This window comes from Anabrus simplex, chromosome 1 (genome assembly GCF_040414725.1).
Source record: "Anabrus simplex isolate iqAnaSimp1 chromosome 1, ASM4041472v1, whole genome shotgun sequence".
Taxonomy (NCBI): Eukaryota; Metazoa; Arthropoda; class Insecta; order Orthoptera; family Tettigoniidae; genus Anabrus; species Anabrus simplex.
Window position 1 is genome coordinate 1,420,320,352 of NC_090265.1, and position 18,353 is coordinate 1,420,338,704.

Genomic DNA, 18,353 nt, shown 5'->3' on the forward strand with positions numbered 1-18,353 from the left:
TATAACGTGTGGACTATCAGTTTTTATCAATTTAAAGAAAACGGGACGATATTCCCTAAATATAGTGACTGGGTAATAGTCCAAAAGAAAAATTCAAGAAGAAGGAGAAGAAGAAGAAGGCAGCATAGAGGATCGAGACGGCGGTGGAAGCAAGGCAAACCAATCTAATTGACCCTTGAATTGACCTGATAAGTGAAAAGTTTTAGGAATGAATAAAGAATATATTCTCATATTTTATTATATTTTATTTATTTAAAATTGGTAGCTCATATCCCCGGGGTTTTGTCAACTTTGAGTTGCTTGCCTGAAGCAACCTGAAGGGCTAGAACTGTGGAATTTTTTTCAGTTGGTCGAAAATTCTTCTGACTGATGAGTACCGGTACTGGAAAAGGTCCTTCATAATTCCAACGTTTGTGTTTCACCTGTATTTATTAATGTAAGCCTTTCTTCATTTAACAAAAATCATTGTGTCCCAGCACAGTTTGCTAACTGGAACATGTTTTTCTTAACTTGTAGGTTAGTTTTGACGAATACATGTTATGTCCTCAAAAAATATGATGGTTTTTTATCGTTTACTATCGGACATAGAATTTATAAGCAAATGCGCTTTATAGAATAGTAAGAATGGTGTTAGAAGCTTTCTCATGAGGCATGATAGCCAAGTATCATCATCACTGCCTTCTTTGCTTTATAACCTTGCCAGTGCGCGTGGAATTTTGTAATGAGAATTCACGTCCTTGTGGTTCAAATTCCACCTAGAACTACAGGCCCCGAGGCTATGGTAACGACATCAACCGTCATGTCATATATATGTGGCAGCTTTCCCTTGCTCTCCTTCCAAAACTAACTGAACAAATCTTAGCTGCCTCATGATATGTAATTTGGTCAAATTTTACCAAATCATTCCCCTTTCATCTACTTTATTATCTATTCATTTGTGATCTAATCTACCCAATTTACCTTCACCGTTATTCTGTAATACTATGTTTCAAAGGTTTCTGCGTACCGTACATTCTGCATCAGTCATTTTCCATACAGTTAAGAACACAATTCAATTTTTAATAATTTTAAACATTATTTACCTCTCCAGAGTTAGACTGCCAATTGCACTTGTCTGCAAAAACCATATTACCAGTCTGCTTGCAGAATCTGGTGTACTTTTTATTTTTTTAATAGCTAGTTTATGTGATTACAAACAAGCTTGAAGTCTAGTTGATTGTCTAAAAGATTAGTACATGTTTTGTTCCTCTGGTTCGGAGCATCTTCAGCTAAAAATATATATAATAAGGTACAAAATTTGGCACATATAGAAAAAGAATGTTCCTTCATATTAAGTTAAAAGACAATAAGTCAACAATCAAATTGGTAATAACATTTGTGTACATAATCAATCACTACTGATCTGCGTTTAGGGCAGTCGCCCAGGTGGCAGATTCCCTGTCTGTTGTTTTCCTAGTCTTTTCTTAAATGATTGCAAAGAAATTGGGAATTTATTGAACATCTCCCGTGGTAAGTTATTCCAATCCCTAACTCCCCTTCCTATAAACGAATATTTGCCCCAATTTGTCTTCTTGAATTCCTTCTTTATCTTCATATTGTGAGCTTTCCTACTTTTAAAGACACCACTCAAAATTATTAGCCTGCTGATGTCCTACTATGCCATCTCTCCAATGACACCTCGAAACCTGCCACTTATTACATGTTATGTAAGTTGTTTGAAACTCTTTACATACCACTTAGTACTGTAAGTTTCTGTGACATACCACTTAGTTGAGCAGCTCGTCTCCATTCTCCCAAGTCTTCCCAGCCCAAACTTTGCAACATTTTTGTAACGCTACTCTTTAGTCGGAAATTGCCCAAAACAAATTGAGCTGCTTTTCTTTGGATTTTTTCCAGTTCTTGAATCACGTAATCCTGGTGAGGGTCCCATACACTGGAACCATACTCTAGTTGGGGTCTTACCAGAGACTCATATGCCCTCTCCTTTACGTCCTTACTACAACGCCTAAATACCCTCATAACTAGAACCCGGATTTTCATGCAGTATCAAATCTCAAAATAAGTATGCATTCATGCACTATCATATGGCAAAACATGCACAATAAAGTGGAAAATATTCGCTATCAAAATTCAGTTCAACATGGTTACATTTTCAGCTTCTTTTGAAACACTGTACCTACAACTAAGTTCTCCAAATTGCCTTGATTGTCAGCACATTCTTAAACACAGACAATTATATTTCTACGTCACAAGAAGTGACAGGTGCATGCTTAAATTAAAATTTTTTGGATAAAGTGAAATCAAATTGTACGTCTGATGCATTTTCACCACACAATACGTCTTTTATACGCTTGACAAATTCAAATTCATGATTTGAACGGATCACTTTATACAGGTGCCAAAGCTACTTTCTGTGCGATGATTGTAGACACATTTAAATGTCTTCAACAACTGCTAATGGTTCGACAAGGGTTAGACCTGTAGCTTCCACTTTTGGTATTCCAGCAGGCAATTTACCAAAATTTGATTTTATATAAATTAAGTCTTGCTGCATATTCTTTTTGCTGAATTTCACTTGTGCATCTTTAAGGCAAGCAACATATCTACTGGGAAACTGTCTATGGCCTAAAACTGGAAAAAATAATTCAGTTAAGTGCTAAGTTGCACGCGGACAACTATTTTTACATCTAAGTCTGTGTATATACTTAATGCAGTTGTAACCTTATTTGTCAAAACTTGATGCAAAAAGGTGACTGTAGCAGAAATCTGAAGTTTGGATGACATGTATAGGAAAGCATTTCATGAATGAAGACCAGATGGGAGTAGTGAGCACTGAATGCTGTTGCTGCTACCTGTCAGTGCACAGAGATGTGATAAAAACTGACTCTGATGTGCCATGTATTGGATCACTATATCATTTCAGTAACGTGAACGGATTCAAATGAAGTGATTCAGTAAAATGAATCGAATATCACATCACTATATCGTATGTACTAACTTTGGTTGTCAGGTAGGATGCCAGGAATACATTCTGTCTCCATCTCTCAATAATAGACATATAACGTGGAAAAACGGTCCCAAATTCGGCAAACTAACATTCATAAAAGGTACTATCATGCAACTTTAACATTATATATTTCCGAAGTCAGAAGAGAAGTCATATTATGCAATATAAGCATCCAAATATTCATTATTAAATCTAAAATTTTCAAAACATGCATTATACATGAATCTTCTCCTAAAACGGCCAAAACATGCAAACATGCATGAAACAGGTACGGTTAATTTGAATCGTTAAGTCATAAAACGAATATTTGCAAAGTTTGAGAAGTGTAACCAGCTTATTTAAAAACATGCATTTGCATGGAAATCCAGGCTCTACTCAGTGCAGAGATCTGTACCCTTTATTTACAATCATATTTATGTGATTACCCCAATGAAGATCTTTCCTTATATTAAGGCCTAGGTGTTTACAGTGATCCCCAAAGGGAACTTTCACCCCATCAATACAGTAATTAAAACTGATGGGACTTTTTCTATTTGTGAAACTCACAACCTGACTTTTAACCCCGTTTATCACCATACCATTGTCTACTGTCCATCTCCCAACATTATCAAGGTCATTTTGCCGTTGCTCACAGTCTTGTAACTTATTTATTACTATGTCCAGAATAACATCATCTGCAAAATGCCTTATCTTGGATTCCACTTCTTTACACACATCATTGATATATATAAGAAAATATAAAGGTCCGATAATAACTGCCTTGAGGAATTCCCCTCTTAATTATTACAGGGACAGATAAAGCTTTGCCTACTTTAATTCTCTGAGTTCTATTGTGATGCAGTGATCATAAGAGGTGATCTTCTTTTCTTGAAAATACTGGAAATGTTGCTACTGTTCCATATGAAATTTTAATAACTTACGGTTGACAATGGACTTATAATTTATAATACAACGAGCGGGGGAAACCCCTTGATAAAAACTGAAGTTGAAATTAATTCTTGAATAAAAGTTTGTTGAAGCATTGTAGGGAGTCTCCCAGCTGGTCCTGATATGCTTGCTTCCCTTATGCCATCAGTTGACTGTCTCCCCTACAATGGTCAAGAACTTTGTTATTTCAAGAATTAACATTTGCTTAAGAGGTTAATAAGGGAAAGATGATGAGCTGTAAGGGACAGGTCTGTTGAAACAGTCACCATGAATATGTGTGAACCATTATTGGAGAAAGCTCACATCTTCTTTGCCAACAATTTTTATACAAGTGTTCCATAGGCACAGAATCTATTTGACAAAATATCCACCAATTCAATACAAAGAGACATGTTGTAATTAAGAATTAAATCTTATCATATTAATTATAGGGACATGTTTCACCCATTATAAGGGCGTCTTCAGCCTTAATTTTAAACCAGAAAATGCGAATAATCAGGATCCTGAATGCTCTTAATTGAAGTTCATAAGGAAAAATACAAATCGTAAAATGAGGATACTGATGCACGTGCTCGTTTAACTTAGGCCTTAGGAGGAGACTAAGGCCAATGAAGTATTAAAATTTACATATGATAACAATGACATTTACAATAAGGTACAAAAGTTGAAAACTAGAAAAGCGGCTGGAATTGATCAGATTTCTGGGGATATACTAAAGACAATGGGTTGGGATATAGTACCATATCTGAGGTACTTATTTCATTATTGTTTGGTCGGAGGAGCTATACCAGATGAATGGAGAGTTGTTATTGTAGCCCCTGTGTATAAAGGAAAGGGTGATAGACATAAAGCTGAAAATTACAGGCCAGTAAGTTTGACATGCGTTGTATGTAAGCTTTGGGAAGGCATTCTTTCTGATTATATTAGACATGTTTCTGAAATTAATAACTGCTTCGATAGAAGGCAGTTCGGTTTTAGGAAAGGTTATTCCACTGAAGCTCAACTTGTAGGATTCCAGCAAGATATAGCAGATATCTTGGATTCTGGAGGTCAAATGGACTGTATCGCGATTGACCTGTCTAAAGCATTTGATAGGGTGGATCATGGGAGACTACTGGCAAAAATGAGTGCAATTGGACTAGACAAAAGAGTGACTGAACGGATTGCTATATTTCTAGAAAATAAATCTCAGAGAATTAGAGTAGGTGAAGCTTTATCTGACCCTGTAATAATTAAGAGGGGAATTCCTCAGGGCAGTATTATCGGACCTTTATGTTTTCTTATATATATAAATGATATGAGTAAAGGAGTGGAATCGGAGGTAAGGCTTTTTGCGGATGATGTTATTCTGTATAGAGTAATAAATAATTTACAAGATTCTGAGCAACTGCAACGTGACCTCGATAATGTTGTGAGATGGACAGCAGGCAATGGTATGTTGATAAACGGGGTTAAAAGTCAGGTTGTGAGTTTCACAAAGAGTAAAAGTCCTCTCAGTTTTAATTACTGCGTTGATGGGGTGAAAGTTCCTTTTGGGGATCATTGTAAGACCTTCATTGGGGTAATCACATAAATGGGATTGTAAATAAAGGGTACAGATCTCTGCACATGGTTATGAGGGTGTTTAGGGATTGTAGTAAGGATGTAAAGGAGAGGGCATATAAGTCTCTGGTAAGACCCCAACTAGAGTATAGTTCCAGTGTATGGGACCCTCACCAGGATTACCTGATTCGAGAACTGGAAAAAATCCAAAGAAAAGCAGCTCAGTTTGTTCTGGGTGATTTCTGACAAAAGAGTAGCGTTACAAAAATGTTGCAATGTTTGGGTTGGGAAGAATTGAGAGAAAGAAGAAGAGCTGCTCAACTAAGTGGTATGTTGCAGGTTATAAACTTCATTTTCCTTGTCCGTATTGAAGATCTACTTGTGATACAATTCCTTTAGTTTTGCCAGTTGCCACCTTTTCAATACAATAAAATGTAATTTAATCATAAATTTAATAAATTTAATTATAAATATTCATTTATAGGAAGGGGAGTTAGGGATTGGAATAACTTACCAAGGGAGACGTTCAATAAATTTCCATTTTCTTTGAAATTATTTAGGAAAAGGCTAGGAAAGCAACAGATAGGGAATCTGCCACCTGGGTGACTGCCCTAAATGTAGATCAGTATTGATTGATTGATTGATTGATTGATTGATTGATTGATTGATTGATTGATTGAGAGCTTCTTAACGAGGAAAGAGAAGAGGTAGAAGAAAGGGAAAGGCATATGGAGCAGATTGGGTCAGAACAATGGATAAATGCCCCTACATTGAAAGATGTAGAAAATGCTGTTGCTAAATTAAATAGCCATAAAGCAGCAGGAAAAGACGGAATAACAAGTGAACTGATTAAAAATTGTAGCAAAGAAATGCTACATGAGATACATGTACTGATTATTAAGATTTGGGAGGATGAACAGATACCTGATGAGTGGAATACGGGAATAATTTTTCCAATATATAAAAAGGGAAATAAATACGAATGCACTAGTTATAGGGGAATTACACTACTGAATATCATCTATAAAGTATTTTCAAATATCCTATTACAATATCTGACTTGATATGCTGAAGAGAGATTGGATGAAGCACAATGTGGCTTCAGGCGAAATAGGAGTACAGTAGATCAAATATTCGTTGTACGTCAGATAATGGAAAAATGCTATGAGCATAATATAGATCTACATATGTTGTTTGTAGATTTTAGACAAGCATTTGACAATATATACAAGGATAAGCTATATGAATATATGGAGACAATAGGAATATCACAGAAACTGATTAGGATGTTCAGGATCACTTTGGGAGAAGTAAGGGCAAAGGTGATGGTGGATGGAATAATTGGAAATGAGTTTGCTCTTAATACAGGAGTCAGACAAGGTGATGCACTCGCAGCTACTTTGTTTAATCCGGCAATTAACCAAGTCCTTGAAAAAATTATGGATACCGGAAATATTGTATATAAATGTAAACAAATTTGTGCATATGCAGATGATGTAGTGTTAATGGCCAGGAATGATAGATATTTGAAGGAAATGTTTCTTGAAATGGAGGAAGCAGGAAAACGGATGGGATTGGAGGTGAATGACAGTAAATCCAAGTATATGCATGTGACTGTTATAGAGGACAGAAGAAGTCAAGATAATTTAACAATAAATGGGCATAGTTTTGAGAATGTACGAAGTTTTGAGTATTTGGGAACCATGTTGACAAACAATAATAGAATAAGTGAGGAGATACATCGTAGAATAATAGCTGGAAACAGGGCCTATTATGCAAATCTTGGATTATTTAAATCTCGTGTATTGTCTAAAACTACAAAACTCAAAATATATAAGACCCTTGTTAGACCTGTAGTTACATATGGCTCAGAAGCCTGGAACCTTTTAGTTGATGATGCAAATAAATTAAGAATATTTGAAAGAAAGATTATTAGACGAATATATGGCCCAATTCAAGACCAGAATGGTTGGAGGATAAGGACGAATGCTGAAATACAGAGCATAATAGACCAGGAGGACATAGTTAGATTTATTAAGGCACAGAGACTGCGATGGCTTGGCCATGTGGAAAGAATGGAGGAAGATCGAATGCAAAGAAAAGCAGTTAAATCTCAAATAGATAAAAGACGGCAACAAGGAAGGCCCCATAATAGATGGAGCGATGAAGTTGAAGCTGACCTGAGGGCAATGAACATCCGACCATGGAGACCAGCCGCTCAGGATCGAAGTAGATGGCGGACTATCGTAGAAGAAGCCAAGGCTCACACAGGGCTGTAGCGCTGGATAAGTAAGTGTGGCTACCGATGTTTAGCCCACATTTTCTAGGGCCTTCCCCATTCGGGGTGGGCAGCGGTGATCCTAAATATGCCTCCCCAGACACAGATGCAGGACTGGATTCCTGAGTAGCCACTAAGTCTCAGGAAAGGCGACCATCACACATCTGCCGCCAACGTGCAGGTCCAGACTAGAAGCTTCTGATTTCACCCTAAATCTGCTCTCACCATCCTTATCCCATCACCGTTGGACTTTGTAGGAGTAGCAGGAGAAAATGCCATAAGCATGACTTTGTTTAAGGTGGATCTCAACTTGCAGGGAGGAGGCCCACACACTATGATTTCAGAACCTTTTACCGCGGCACATGTAGTATGAGACAGGCAGTAGCAAGCTCCAAAACTGCAGCAGACTGCTGCAGACTCCAAATTAGTTGAGTAGCGCCTTTATAGCCAGTCCGTCTGGCTTTATCCTTTTCTGCCTCCACAGCCGTTGGGAAACCATGACATTGGAAATGGATCCTCTTCCGCCTGTTTTGCCGTTGGACACATTACCCTGTGTTAGGGCCCTCCATTTATGTCTCCTGGAGAGAGGGTGTCCAAAAGCCATACCACCTGTACTTCCCCCAGAGGAACGGGTTGCCTCCTCTGCCAGCTCCACCGTACCGAATCATATTCTCCGCTTTTGCTGCCGTTGAGGTCTTCACTCGTTACCCTGAGCTGGGACCCTTTACCATATATTACACACCGGGTCTGTGTGCCCTGGGACTCACATAGGCAGGGACGCCACTCTCTAGGCAGGGCTGCCTCTGAGAGGGTCCGTACCTGTTACCTGGATGCATCATATACCCTTATAATGGGCAAAACGTCCCTATAATTAATATGATAAGATTTAATTCTTAACTACAAGATCTCTCTTTGTATTGAATAGGTGGATATTAAAACACTAGGATCATTCTTTGCCTTTACATACATTTCAATATGGACCAAACATGAGAATTATAATGTGTAAAGAAAACACTTGTCAAAATAATTAACTGGATGGATAAATGGAGAGTCTTGATGATATCCACTGTTAATGGCGATATTCTGGAAGACACTGGTAAAAGGTGTTCAGAATATATTGCCTGAAAAGTAATCTTCACCTCCTTGGCACCATAGGCCATTTCTTCCCAGGGTTAGGACATTCTGAAAATTTTCCTGTACCTGGTCTACTAGAGATTTCAGTTTGTACACGCATTCATTTCCCTACCTAAAGGCTTCATTGTCACACAAATGCCAACAGGAAAGCAAAGCTAGTAAGCAATCGTGAGCCATCTTGGCTTTTATTACCGTATTCTCATATAATCTCCTATTCACTGAGTAGGTTCACACAGCTGTGAACTTGCATTCAGGAGATAGTGGATTAAAACCTCACTATTTTTGGTGCTGAAGATGGTTTTCCATGGTTTTCCCCAATTCAGCGTGGTACCACTGAACCTATAAACCATAATGATTGTAGAAGTAAGGAGAAATTGAATGAACTTACTATGGAATTGAATTTAGCACAAAAGTCAGCTGAGAATAACATGATGGCAAGCAAAATATTGGCAATCGTACAAAGTTTAGTGTGCTGACTCTTTGCAGACTCTTTTACTGTATGTAGAAATTCAAAACAAAAATGAGAAAAAAGCATGTGAACTATTTTTATAATTTGTACTGTGTTTTAATTGTTGTGTTTTTTATAGACAAGGGCAACAGAAATTGTTTAACAAGTTTTTATAAGGGACAGAACACTGTTAATAGCCTAAGAAAATATGTTAGTAATTTTAATCTTAAAACAATTATATGAGGCTGAAAATGCCTAAATCAAGGCAAAACATGTCCAGCAATTTGATATTTAAAATGTATGTGCTATCAAGTGAGATTATATGTTATATTGAATAGGTGGATCCTCAAGGAATATTCTTTTTTTCATTGAAGTAAGTGGTATGTTTGGAGCTGTCACTGGAGAGGTGGTGTAGAACGACTTTAACAGACGAATAAGCTTGAATGGAATTTTTAAAAGTAGGAAGGCTCCTAATTTGAAGATAAAGTTTTAATTCAAGAGGACCATTTAAATTTCTGAGATGATGAGCTGTTACTTCTTCTTCTTCTTCTTCTTCTTCTTCTTCTTCTTCTTCTTCTCCTTCTTCTTCTTCTTCTTCTTCTTCTTCTTCTTCTTCTTCTTCGTGTGCCATGTCCTCGCAGAACATTGGTGATCAGTAGCATGATCTGTTGTTTGTTCATAGCTGTTCTGAACAGAGTAAGCTTCGTCACCCCAAACCACTGGCTCAAGTTGACGAGCCATGATGTCCTACTTCTACCACGTTTTGCAGAAGGTGGTATTTACTGTTCCATATCATATGACCAAAGTATTCTAGCTTCCTTCTCTTGATGGTAGCGAAAATTTTTGGTTCTTTGTTCATACGGTGCAAAACATCTATATAGGTCATTTTAGCTGTCCAAGGTATCTTCAGCATCCTTCGGTACGTCCACATTTCAAATGCTTGCAACTTCTTGCACATGGTTTCAGTTGGTGTCCATGAGCGCCGCATAACAGAATGCTGATATCGTAGCACCGGAGTAGTCGTGTCCATAGTGTAATGGAAAGGTCACGGCTTGTCAAAAGTTTTCTAAGTCTCTGAAAAGTAGTTCTGGCCTGCTCAATTCTGCATCAGATCTCGTGAGTAAGGTCCCATTAATTATAGATGTGACATCCCAGGTATTTAAATGTTGCCACTCTCGCAATCTGTTCCTTTGCTGCTGTGAGATTACCTTGAATTCCTACTTATAACCATCCACTTGGTCTTCTTTACATTAAGCCTTAAACCCATTGCGCTGCTGGCTTCAGTGACCGCATTAAATAGTTCCTGTAGATCCTGGAGATTAGTTGCAAGTAGCACAGTGTCATCAGTGTACCTGATGTTATTTATGATGAAACCGTTAACCACAACTCCTTGAGTCTTTCCGTAAAGAGCATCTCGAAAAATCTTTTCTGAATATATGTTGAAAAGCATGGGGGAAATAATACAGCCTTGGAGAACTCGTTTCATAATTAAGACTTCTTCTGAGACACGACCATCAACTATTACGCCTGTACTCTGGTTCCAGTAGAGATTATCAATAACACAGAATAATACAATAATACAGTCCTAATTCTCGAAGAATGTTCATAAGTTCATCATGGCGGACTGTACGAAGGCCTTTCCGTAATCAATGAAACAAGCAAAAACATCAACATTGACATCTCGGTACCGTTGGACTAATACCTGCAAACTGAATAATGCCTCTCTAGTACCAAAACCATGTCTGAAGCCAAACTGTGAGGTTCCGATATTCTCCTCACATTTATAATAAATTCTTGCATGCAAGACCTTTAGGAATACTTTCAGAACATTACTCATCAAACTAATAGTACTATATTCATTGCAGAATTTTGTATTGCTTTCTTAGACAATATTACGAAAGTCAATTTGAGCCAGTCTCGAGTAATTGTTCCACTGCAGTGAATACTGTTGAATAGGTCAACTAATAATGAAAGGGATTGTTCTTTTTCAAGCAGTTTCAGTATCTCAGCACACATCTCATCAGGGCCTGGAGCCTTCCCATTCTTCGCTGTTCTTATGGCATATTCTACTTCTGCACATGTGATATCCACACCATGATCCACATTTCTGCGATCCAAGAGGAGATTTTGTACATATTCCATCCATTCCTTCAGTTTCTCTTCTGTGCTCGCTAAAATGTCATCATTCTTATTAAGGAGGACTCCACTCCCCTTCTTGTTATATGCACCGGTTGCTTGTTTCACTTTCTTGTACATGTTGAAAAAAATCATGTTTTTGTATTCCTTATTTTTTGTCGTATTAAATTCTGCAAACTTTTGTACTTTACAGGATCTTTGTTCTTAAAAGACCTTCTTTGGTCCATCAGCTTCAGAATTTCTTCTGTCATCCATGGCTTGTTTTTTTTTTTTTTTTTTGTTACATGACTACATTATCTGTTTTATGAGGAATTGATTTATTTACTTAAATTCCTTGGGAGGAGCATAGGGCCAAGATTTGAGTGACAGTGGTTGATTTTATTGATTTTAATTTAGATGAGACATTAAGCATCATCTTCACAATTTCAGAGATTATTTTTTACATTTTACCTCATTCATTTATAGGAAAGAGAACTAGAAATTGAAATAATTTAACAAGGGAGATGTTGGGTAGATTTCCAACTTCTTTGAAGCATATAATAAAAGAAGTTATAGGGAATCTGCCACCTGGATATGGGCCTGAATGCAAGTCAATAGTGATTTAAAGATTAAAAACAAAAAGTTCCTCATTGTTATTCAGTAGCCTTCATGGCTCATGTAGCAGCGCGCTGGCCTCTCACCGCTGGGTTCCGTGGTTCAAATCCCGGTCACTCCATGTGAGATTTGTGTTGGACAAAGCGGAGGCAGGACAGGTTTTTCTCCAGGTAATCCGGTTTTCCCTGTCATATTTCATTCTAGCAACACACTCCAATATCATTTCATTTCATTTGTCATTCATTAATCATCCCCAGAGGAGTGCGACAGGCTTTGGCAACTGGCACAATTCCTTCCTCCATTCATGACCCGGTCGAATGACTGGAAACAGGCTGTGGATTTTCATTGTTATTCAGTCCTGTAGGACTGAGTACTGATAATGAACAGATCATGCAGAGTGCATGGACGATCTGCACCATAACCTTAAATTCCCTGACACTTTGTCACTCATACTCCAAGATGATGAACTGTTACCTAACTCGTTATCTGTTTTATGAGGACTTGACTTATTTCCATGAATTCCTGTGGTAGAGCATAAGGCCGAGGTTTATGAGTGATGTTGTTGTTTGTGTCATCAGTCCATAGACTGGTTTGATACAGCTTTCCATGCCACCCTATCCTGTGTTAACGTTTTCATTTCTACATAACTGCTGCATTGTACATCTGCTGTAATCTGCTTGTCATATTCATACCTTGGTTTACTCCTACTGTTCTTACCCCCTACACTTCCCTCAAAAACCAACTGCACAAGTCCTGGGTGTGTTAAGGTGTGTCCTATCATTCTATCTTTTCTTCTCATCAAATTTAGCCACAACGATCTCCTCTCGCCAATTCAATTCAGTATCTCTTCATTCATGATTCGATTTATCCATCTCACCTTCAGCATTCTTCTGTAACACCACATTTCAAAAGCTTCTATTCTCTTTCCTTCTGAGTAAGTTTTTGTCCATATTTCACTTCCATACCATGCCACGCTTCAAACGAAAGTCTTCAAAAACATTTTTCTGATTCCTATATCAATGTTCGAAGTGAGCAAATTTCTTTTCGTAAGAGAGGCCTTCCTTGCTTGTGCTAGCCTGCATTTTATGTCCTCCTTACTTCTGCCATCGTTAGTTATTTTATTACTCAAGTAACAGTATTCATCCACTTCCTTTAAGACTTCATTTCCTAATCTAATATTTCCTGCATCACTTGACTTTGTATGACTGCACCCCATTACTTTTGTTTTGGACTTATTTAATCTTGTACTCCTCACACAAGACTCCGTCCATTCCATTCAGCAACTTCTCTAGATTTTCTGCAGTCTCAGATAAAATAACAATACATACATACATACATACATACATACATACATACATACATACATACATACATACATTATCATTATAGACTGTTATGCCTTTCAGCGTTCAGTCTGCAAGCCTCTGAGAATTGACTACACGTCGCCACAATCCTCGATTTGCAACTAGTGTTGTGGCCTCATTTAGTTCTATACCTCTTATCTTTAAATCGTTAGAAACTGAGTCTAACCATCGTCGTCTTGGTCTCCCTCTACTTCTCTTACCACCATAGCAGAGTCCATTATTCTCCTAGGTAACCTATCCTCGTCCATTCGCCTCACATGACCCCACCACCGAAGCCGGTTTATAAGTACAGCTTCATCCATTGAGTTCATTCCTAAATTAGCCTTTATCTCCTCATTCCGAGTACCCTCCTGTCATTGTTCCCAACTGTTTGTACCAGCAATCATTCTTGCTACTTTCATGTCTGTTACTTCTAACTTGTTGTTTGAGTCATCAGTCCATAGACTGGTTTGATGCAGCTCTCCATGCCACTCTATCATGCGCTAACATTTTCATTTCTACGTAACTATTACATTCTACATCTGCTCTAATCTGCTTGTCATATTCATACCTTGGTCTACCCCTACCGTTCTTACCACCTACACTTCCTTCAAAAACCAACTGAACAAGTCCTGGGTGTCTTAAGATGTGTCCTATCATTCTATCTCTTCTTTTCGTCAAATTTAGCCAAATCGATCTCCTCTCACCAATTCGATTCAGTATCTCTTCATTCGTGATTCGATCTATCCATCTCACCTTCAGCATTCTTCTGTAACACCACATTTCAAAAGCTTCTATTCTCTTTCTTTCTGAGCTAGATATCGTCCATGTTTCACTTCCATACAATGCCACACTCCACACGAAAGTCTTCAAAAACATCTTTCTAATTCCGATATCAATGTTTGAAGTGAGCAAATTTCTTTTCTTAAGAAAGCTCTTCCTTGCTTGTGCTAGTCTGCATTTTATGTCCTCCTTACTTCTGCCATAGTTAGTTATTTTACTACCCAAGTAACAATATTCATCTACTTCCTTTAAGGCTTCGTTTCCTAATCTAATATTTCCTACATCACCTGCCTTCGTTCGACTGCACTCCATTACTTTTGTTTTGGACTTATTTATTTTCATCTTGTACTCCTTACCCAAGACTTCATCCATACCATTCAGCAACTTCTCGAGATCTTCTGCAGTCTCAGATAAAATAACAATATCATCGGCAAATCTCAAGGTTTTGATTTCCTCTCCTTGGACTGTGATTCCATTTCCAAATTTCTCTTTGATTTCCTTTACTGCCTGTTCTATGTAAACATTTAAAAGGAGAGGGGACAAACTGCAGCCTTGCCTCACTCCTTTCTGGATTGCTGCTTCTTTTTCAAAGCCCTCGATTCTTATCACTGCAGACCGATTTTTATACAGATTGTAGATAATTCTTCGTTCTCGGTATCTGATCCCTATCATCTTCAGAATTATAAATAGCTTGGTCCAATCAACATTATCGAATGCCTTTTCTAGATCTACGAATGCCATGTACGTGGGCTTGTCCTTCTTGTTTCGATCCTCTAAGATCAGACGTAAAGTCAGTATTGCTTCACGTGTGCCTACATTTCTTCTGAAGCCAAATTGATCTTCTCCCAACTCAGCTTCTACTTGTTTTTCCGTTCTTCTGTAAATAATACAGAATACTTCTAACTTATGAATAAGATATCCTGAGTCCACCCAGCGTTCACTCCCATAAAGCAAAGTTGGTCTGAAAACAGACCGATGTAAAGATAGTTTTGTCTGGGAGCTGACTTCCTTCTTACAGAATACTGCTGATCGCAACTGCGAGCACACTGCATTAGCTTTACTACACCTTGATTCAATCTCACTTACTATATTACCATCCTGGGAGAACACACAACCTAAATACTTGAAATTGTCAACCTGTTCTAGCTTTGTGTCACCAATCTGACATTCAATTCTGTTGAATTTCTTACCTACTGACATCAATTTAGTCTTCGAGAGGCTAATTTTCATACCATACTCATTGCACTTATTTTCAAGTTCCAAGATGTTAGACTGCAGGCTTTCGGCACAGTCTGCCATTAAGACCAAGTCGCCAGCATAGGCCAAACTGCTTACTACAGTTCCACCTAACTGAATCCCTCCCTGCCATTTTATACCTTTCAGCAGATGATCCATGTAAACTACAAACAGCAAAGGTGAAAGATTACAGCCTTGTCTAACTCCTGTAAGTACCCTGAACCAAGAACTCATTCTACCATCAATTCTCACTGAAGCCCAATTGTCAACATAAATGCCTTTGATTGATTTTAGTAATCTACCTTTAATTCCATAGTCCCCCAGTATAGTGAACATCTTTTCCCTCGGTACCCTCTCATATGCTTTCTCTAGATCTACGAAACATAAACACAACTGCCTATTTCTCTCGTAGCATTTTTCAATTACCTGGGGCATACTGAAAACCTGATCCTGACAGCCTCTCTGTGGTCTGAAACCACACTGGTTTTCATCCAACTTCCTCTCAACGACTGATCGCACCCTCCCTTCCAAGATGCCAGTGAATACTTTGCCTGGTATACTAATCAATGAGATACCTCGATAGTTGTTGCAATCCTTCCTGTTCCCTTGCTTATAGATAGGTGCAATTACTGCTTTTGTCCAATCTGAAGGTACCTTACCAACACTCCACGCTAATTTTACTACTCTATGAAGCCATTTCATCCCTGCCTTCCCACTGTACTTCACCATTTCAGGTCTAATTTCATCTATTCCTGCTGCCTTATGACAATGGAGTTTATTTACTATCCTTTCCACTTCCTCAAGCATAATTTCATCAACATCATTTTCCTCCTCCCCATGAGCTTGGCTGTTTGCAACACCACCATGATTTTCTTTTACATTGAGAAGATTTTCAAAATATTCCCTCCACCTCTCCAGTGATTCCCTGGGATCTATTATGAGTTCACCTGAATTACTCAAAACACTGTTCATTTACTTTTTTCCTCCCTTCCTAAGATGCTTTATTACTGTCCAGAAAGGTTTCCCTGCTGCTTGACCTAGCCTTTCCAGGTTATTACCAAAATCTTCCCATTACTTCTTTTTGGATTCAACAACTATTTGTTTCGCTCTGTTTCTTTCATCTACGTACAAATCCCTGTCTGCCTCGGCCCTTGTTTGGAGCCATTCCTGATAAGCCTTCTTTTTACGTTTACAGGCTGCTCTCACTTCATCATTCCACTAAGATGTTCGCCATCTCCCATCTTTACACACAGTTGTTCCTAGGCATTCCCTTGCTGTTTCTACTACAGCATCCCTGTATGCCACCCATTCACTTTCTATATCCTGAACCTGCTTACTGTCTACTGTTCAAAACTTCTCACTAATCATATCCATGTACTTCTAATTTCCTCATCCTGGAGATTTTCTACCCTTATTCGTTTGCAGACAGATTTCACTTTCTCTACCCTAGGCCTAGAGATACTTAGTTCACTACAGATCAGATAGTGGTCTGTATCGTCGAAAAATCCACGAAAAACTCTTACATTCCTAACAGATTTCCTGAATTCAAAGTCTGTTAAGATATAGTCTATTATGGATCTGGTACCCCTAGCCTCCCATGTGTAGCGGTGAATAGCCTTATGCTTGAAGAATGTATTCGTAACTGCTAAACCCATACTAGCACAGAAGTCCAGCAAACGCTTCCCATTCCCATTAGCTTCCATATCTTCCCCACATTTACCAATCACCCTTTCGTATCCTTCAGTTCTATTCCCAACTCTCGCATTGAAATTGCCCATTAGCACTATTCTATCCTTGCTGTTGACCCTGACCACGATGTCACTCAATGCTTCATAAAACTTGTCAACTTCAGCCTCATCTGCACCCTCACATGGTGAATACACGGACACAATTCTTGTCCTAATTCCTCCCACTGACAAATCTACCCACATCATGCGCTCATTTACGTGCCTAACAGAAACTATATTGCGAGCAATGGTATTCCTGATAAAGAGCCCTACCCCAGACTCTGCCCTTCCCTTTCTAACACCCGTCAAGTACACTTTATAATCTCCTAGCTCTTCCTCATTATCCCCCCTTACCCGAATATCACTTACTCCTAGCACATCCAGATGCATCCTCTTTGCTGACTCAGCCAGTTCTACCTTCTTTCTTCCATAAGCCCCATTAATATTGATAGCTCCCCATCGAATTCCATTTCGTTCGCCATGTTGTTTCCAAGGAGTCCCTCGCCTGTCAAATGGGAGTGGGACTCCATTACTCCCATAGGTTCGAGGCTTGCTTAAAGTGTTCTGAGCTCGGTAAATTCATGAAGCAGGATGCTACCCTATTTGCACATAGTCCAAGTGAGGATCTCTCCTCTAACGGGTTATGGACCACTGGTGAATTGTATAGTCCTAGCCGCCTGAGCACAAGGAGGGCCACGACTCAGAATATGTCTGAGATGACCACTCCCATTCCATAGCAACTGGTATCCCGACTCTCAGGACCACTTACTAGGCCACTCAGCCGTTGCCCGTGGTTCACGAACTAGGACGTGACTACAGTTACCCACAAACATGAACCATTAAAATAACAATATCATCGGCCAATCTCAGGGTTTTGATTTCCTCTCCTTGGATTGTGATTCCTTTTCCATATTCTTCTTTGATTTCCTTTACTGCCTGTTCTATATAAACACTGAAAAGGAGAGGGGACGAACTGCAGCCTTGCCTCACCCCTTTCTGGATTGCTGCTTCTTTTTCATAGCCCTCGATTCTTATCACTGCAGACTGATTTTTATATAGATTGTAGATAATTCTTCTTTCTCGGTACCTGATCCCGATCACCTTCAGAATCTCAAATAGCTTCGTCCAATCAGCATTATCAAATGCCTTTTCTAGATCTACGAACGCCATGTACGTAGGCTTGTCCTTCTTAATTCGA

General features: G+C 38.6%; 1 protein-coding gene across 1 annotated transcript in view; it reads left to right on the forward strand.

The window, feature by feature from the left end:
* Positions 1 to 302: 302 nt before the first annotated feature.
* The window catches only part of Naa80 (N-alpha-acetyltransferase 80), a 155,869-nt gene continuing 137,818 nt past the window's right edge, over positions 303 to 18,353 (forward strand). Inside the window, exon 1 of the mRNA XM_067137880.2 lies at positions 303 to 436. The gene's annotated coding sequence lies outside the window, so the exon portion shown is untranslated. The remainder of the gene's footprint in view (positions 437 to 18,353) is intronic.